Source organism: Tiliqua scincoides, chromosome 1 (assembly GCF_035046505.1).
Source record: "Tiliqua scincoides isolate rTilSci1 chromosome 1, rTilSci1.hap2, whole genome shotgun sequence".
Lineage (NCBI taxonomy): Eukaryota > Metazoa > Chordata > Lepidosauria > Squamata > Scincidae > Tiliqua > Tiliqua scincoides.
In genome coordinates, this window is record NC_089821.1 from 306,677,149 (window position 1) to 306,683,148 (window position 6,000).

Here is a 6,000-nt window from a genome sequence, read left to right on the forward strand (position 1 = left end):
TATGTTCTTATGTTCTCTTGGAAGGAAATTTCTCTAACACCAAAATAGCTATTTTTGATCCAAAGCAGGAGAATATATTGTACAGTAGATATGTGCTTTTGGTGCCTGAGATTGCTGAAGGGTCATTCATGGGTCCACTGTTTGGCTTACGCTGCAGAGGACTGCAAGGTCAGGCACCAGGATGAAGAGGCAGAATAAACCAGGAGATGGAAGTACAATGTGGAAGGAGTAAGAGGCTAGGTGAGGAGCCTGAACAAGGAGGAAGAGAGTAAACTAGGAAACTAGTTAAGGGGGAGCTCTGGGAAGAGAGTTATTGCACCTGCAAAGAACAAGGTTAGGTTGAAAGAGCATAATGAGTCCTAGAAGCTCCCTGCTTCCAGTATCTAACTAACAGGTCCTTGCCCAAGGCTGTGTCCTCCTCCCAACAGGCTCTGAAACAGGAAGGCCTTGGGTTGCCAGGCAGACTGGGATGGGCTTGGGCAGCCTTCTGCACAGTTCCAGCATCATTTAGATCCCACGGTCCCAGAAGTTAGAGGAAAGGGTGCAAAGTGGTTTTAGAGGTTCAAGCGGTGAAGAACTGGATCCTCTGGAGTCCTGAGCTTCTCAGATGGAGGAAATTCCAAGCTGTGGTATACCTACGGGCGGGGGAGGGTTTGGGCAGTTGCAGCCATTCTGAGCAGTGAGTTAGTCATCAAGAACTAGGCTATGAGTGATATCAGAGGCATCTGTGAAGCTCAGCTGCCCTTTGGTCTCAGAGGAGGGCCCTTCTGAGTCAGGTCCTGACAGGACAGCCCTAATTACAAGCATAGGAATGATGATTTCTCAAATCATTCACATTCATCAGTACCTCTTTCAAATCAGCACTCGGAGACACAGACTGCTTTATACCATCGCGCAGTAAACTCAATTTATTGAATGGAGCGATGCAGTGTTTGGCTATCAAGAGAGACTTAGCTGCTCAAAATACCAGCTCTCTGGGAGTTTTGGCAAAGCACCAGTAAGACAATAAAGATTTATCTGCAGATCCATCATCCCTGGCAGGGACGTTAATCATGCAAAGCAAGGGGATTTATTGATTGCTATGAAATAGCTTACTTAATGCTAAAAAGCAAGAGTGGCTTTCTGAAACGTCTGGTTTCCCCCATTCCAGTAAAACAGGCTGCAGGAGAGCTTGCATTGATTATCACGGAGAGCGTGGCAAAGAAAATCCGTAATCCATCAATGAGCAAATGGACGATGCTGTAAATACACTTCTGTTCTGAACCATGATGCCGTTTTTACCCATACCTATCAGTTTGCTATTGGACTTATAAAACCTCCTTCTACTGAGTCAGACCATTGATCAGTCTAGCCCAGGGCTGTCTGCTCGGGCAGGTAGTTAGTCTCCAAGCTCTTGACTACTGGAGCCTTTTGTAGTTTTGCAATCTGAGATCCTTCTTAGCAGAGTTTGAACCCGGGATCTTACTCTGCCGTAGTGCTAAGCTACTGCCCTCCATCCTGGAACACGACCAGAAAAGCATTCAGGGGCCATGATGCTTGCCTGTCACCCCTCATTTTATTTATTTTGCTGTATAATCTGCTTTGTCCCCATTTGCTGTGGAAAAGCAATATATAAAAATATTTTTAATAATAATAATGAATCTGAGACAATTGTTATGAGCCTCTGAGACTCACTAGGCAAAAGCCCCTTTAACTCATTCATTTTGATGCTACCCTTTAACACGGCTATTAAACCTGGTAAGTCGTGTCTAAACATCAAACAGTAAACTAAAATCCATCAGCAAGACTTCAATTCAAAGTCTATTATGTACAAATTCAACATCTGAGATTATTGTCAATGTCTGAATATATATATTTTATATAAATTTTCTGCACAATTTTGCTCCAATTTTCATACTAATTTTTCATCAGTCTTCCTTGTCCTAGGAAGGAGAAGCAAGTCCAGGTTCCAATGGCCAAAGGAGGTGGGCAGGCTGGCTGGCAGTAAATGGTTGAGAACTTTTCATAGCCACCTACTGCCAACCAATCTGCCCACCTTTGACCCACTTACAAAGTTAGTGTACACACACACACACCATTCAATAAAAGAAGATGTTCACTGCCCTTCTTCTCTGATCATTTTTATTATTCATGTCATGACCAAGGTGACCAGATGTCCTCTTTTTCCAGGACATGTCCTCTTTTTTAGGCTTGTGTCCTGGAAAAGAACTTAAAATGTCCTCCTTTTCCCTGTGAGCAGGCCCCTGCAGGCAGCACATCACCTTCTTGTAATTAATAAATTATATATAATATAGTTTTATGTTTAATAATAAGTAATATAGTGTTTAAATTAACCAAAGCAATATACAAGTGTTTTGAGTTTTTATTTTGTCGTGCCCTACATTTTTCTTGGATGTCCTACATTTTGGGGTGCCGTGTCCTCTTTTGTGGTTATGACATCTGGTCACCCTGGTCATGACAACTAACTGAAAATAATTTTGCCTTGGGGGGGTGCCAAATGGTATGCCACTGGACAGCGTACTGGATCACCTATAGTGCCCCCTCTGATGACACGTTGGGTCACGGCTGGCCCATCCATGCAACCACCGGATGCAGGTTACATCAGCAGGAGGTTGCAAAGGGTCTGAGAGAACAGTGGATTTGGGGTGCCTTTCACCCTGAGTCTGCCATCATTGCCTCCCTCCAACCTGTCACCAATGCAAGAATGTACTTCCTGCTTGCTTGAGTGAAAAGCAGATAATTTCTCTCCGTATCACGCTTCCAGGTGCACAGCTGTGAGGGATGACGACAAACAGTGCCTTCCCCTCACCACTAAGCCATATTCTCTTCAGCCTAGAAAAGAGCTGCCTGAGGGGGGACATGATTGAGACATACAAAATTATGCAGGGGATGGACAGAGTGGCTAGGGAGATGCTCTTTACACTCTCACATGACACCAGAACCAGGGGACATCCACTAAAATTGAGTGTTGGGAGAGTTAGAACAGACAAGAGAAAATATTTCTTTACTCAGCCTGTGGTTGGTCTGTGGAACTCCTTGCCACAGGATGTGGTGACGGCATCTGGCCTGGACGCTTTTAAAAAGGGATTGGACAAGTTTCTGGAGGAAAAATCCATTACGGGGTACAAGCCATGATGTGTATGCGCAACCTCCTGAAACTGAATGCTTTCCACATGCGCTGCCTCCGACGTATTCTCGGCATCACCTGGCAGGACAAAGTTCCAAACAACACAGTCCTGGAACGTGCTGGAATCCCTAGCATGTATGCACTACTGAAACAGAGACGCCTGCGTTGGCTCGGTCATGTCGTGAGAATGGATGATGGCCGGATCCCAAAGGATCTCCTCTATGGAGAACTCGTGCAAGGAAAGCGCCCTACAGGTGGACCACAGCTGCGATACAAGGACATCTGCAAGAGGGATCTGAAGGCCTTAGGAGTGGACCTCAGCAAGTGGGAAACCCTGGCCTCTGAGCGGCCCGCTTGGAGGCAGGCTGTGCAACATGGCCTTTCCCAGTTTGAAGAGACACTTGGCCAACAGTCTGAGGCTAAGAGGCAAAGAAGGAAGGCCCATAGCCAGGGAGACAGACCAGGGACAGACTGCACTTGCTCCCAGTGTGGAAGGGATTGTCACTCCCGAATCGGCCTTTTCAGCCACACTAGACGCTGTTCCAGAACCACCTTTCAGAGCACGATACCAGAGTCTTTCGAGACTGAAGGTTGCCAACTACTACATCAGAATGCCAGATGCAAGGGAGGGCACCAGGATGAGGTCTCTTGTGAGATACAGGAAGCTGGATTAGATGGGCCTATGGCCTGATCCAGTGGGGCTGTTTTTATCTTCTTATGTTCTTATTGTGGCAGCCGTGCTTCTGTGGGAGAGGCCTGAACCTGAGTGAGGGCAATGCAGGGCTTTTGGTCAGCCAGGCTCCATGAGACAAGCAAACTTTCCACCCATCCCCATCACCTTGTTCACTTTCGTGTGAACAAAATTAGCAATTGCTCCAGTATGGGTTGGTTGTAGCAGAGTCTTCTTAAGAGAAAAGCTGCTGATCAAGGCATTAGGAAGACCACAGGCAGCTCGACGGAGTCAGCCTCATGCATCATAAGCATCTACTCCTGTATCCTGGAAGTCTGTGGTCACAGCCAGGTAGCCAAGCACAGTAAGACATTATGAGCCAATAACTACACATCATCCTACATAGCAGTCCCTCTGCAGGCCATCTGGGAGAGCAACAAAGAGTGGTGATTGCTTGAGAAAGGGCCTGCAGCGAAGCCCCCGGCTGCCTTCCTGAATGGCGAAAGCCCTGCTGCTACTCCAACAAAAAGCTAGCAACAGGAGAAGATCTGTCTCCCCCCAATTTCCCTGAGATGAAAATGAACGCCTTTCATGAAAGACGTCTGTTTCAAGCCGCCCTCCATTTTGCGTTTGGCTCTAGTACGTTTTGGGGACAGCTGTGAGGACTAACTGACATGCTCGACTAAGACTTAAATATGTGTTTTAGGAAGGATGCATATTTTCTCCAGGGGGAAATAAAAACTATTTAAGATTTTCATTTGGTAATTCCTGCTGCGGCAGATGCCTGTGGTACTTTGGGCCCTAGCTAATAAGAACATAAGAAGAGTTCCTCCTGGATCAGGCAAAGGCCCATCTAGTCCAGCTTCCTGTATCTCACTGGGACCCACCAGGTGCCTCGGAGCACACAAGACAAAGGATACCTTCATCCAGTTACCACTCCCTTGCAATGTACCTTCAGAGACAGCCTTCTTCTAAAACCAGGAAGTTGTGTATACCCATTATGGCTTGTAACCAGTGATGGACTTTACTTCCAGAAATCTGTCCAATCCCCTTTTAAAGGCATCTAAACCACATGCCATCACCACACCCTGTGGCGAGGAGTTCCACAGACTAATTGCACACTGGGTAAAGAAGTATTTTCTTTTGTCTGTTCTAACTCTCCCGACATGCAATCTGAGCGGACATCCCCTGGATCTGGGGTTGTGTGAGAGGTAAAAGAACATCCCTCTCTCCATTGTATCCATCAGATAGAACATTGGCTCAGAAAAGAACCAAATCAAAAGAACGTTTTGGAGCATGGAGATTACTCAGGTGGCGTAAAGAGCCATAAGGCATGGCCCTAGATTTCCTCTTCAGATTTGACAGCCATGATTTGATAGCACCTGCTAAAGTTAAGAAGCTCTTGTCTCAGAGGAGCTATCTGGAATTTTTCTCTCCCCACTGCGGCACAGCCCGAGAAGAATTAGGGGTTCTAATGATGCTCACCCCCGATGATGCTCATTCCCATATTTAAGACAAGTATTAAGAGCCCCTGGGACTCATATTCCAAAACTTAGAAATGGAGCATTACTAAAAAGCCACTGTAAACCATTTTAATGCTCTTTTGATCTTCGGTGGCATGGCAGCTCAATACATGCTACCCAAATGACCCTCTCATGCGCACATATTCAGTGTGCCAAGACGTAAGAGCATTCGTGGTTTAGTCACTACATGCCACTGTCACTTAGTGTCTCACTTTAGAGTGAGCTGCTCTCTGATTCCTGTTTCTTCCAAGCGCTGTTCCCACTGGGGGAGCTAGAGGGGGGACGATGCATTAGCTTTGGAGCCATGTGGGCGGGGGGGGGAATGGAGGTGGATGCCTCCCAAGGGGAGGGGGAGGAGCCGCTTGCATGCTGCAGGGAGGCTCCCTGCAAAACTTAATGCGCCCCCCCTCTAGCTATGGCAGTGACTGTTCCACTGTGAGTCAGTGGTACGCTTTAGAGCCTCTCTCCTGCTGCTGGTGTTCACGCGCGACAGACTGAAATGCAGTTTTAAATGGACATGTACCAGGCTTTGGAACTGGGTACTGACTGCGCAAGATAGCCATTTTCAACCAATGTGCTGTGGCACCTTGGTGTGCCGCGAGTGGTCCGCAGGTGTTCCACAGGAATTTGGGGGTCGATCACGTAAAGATAAGATTCAATACTTCATTGTCATTGTACAA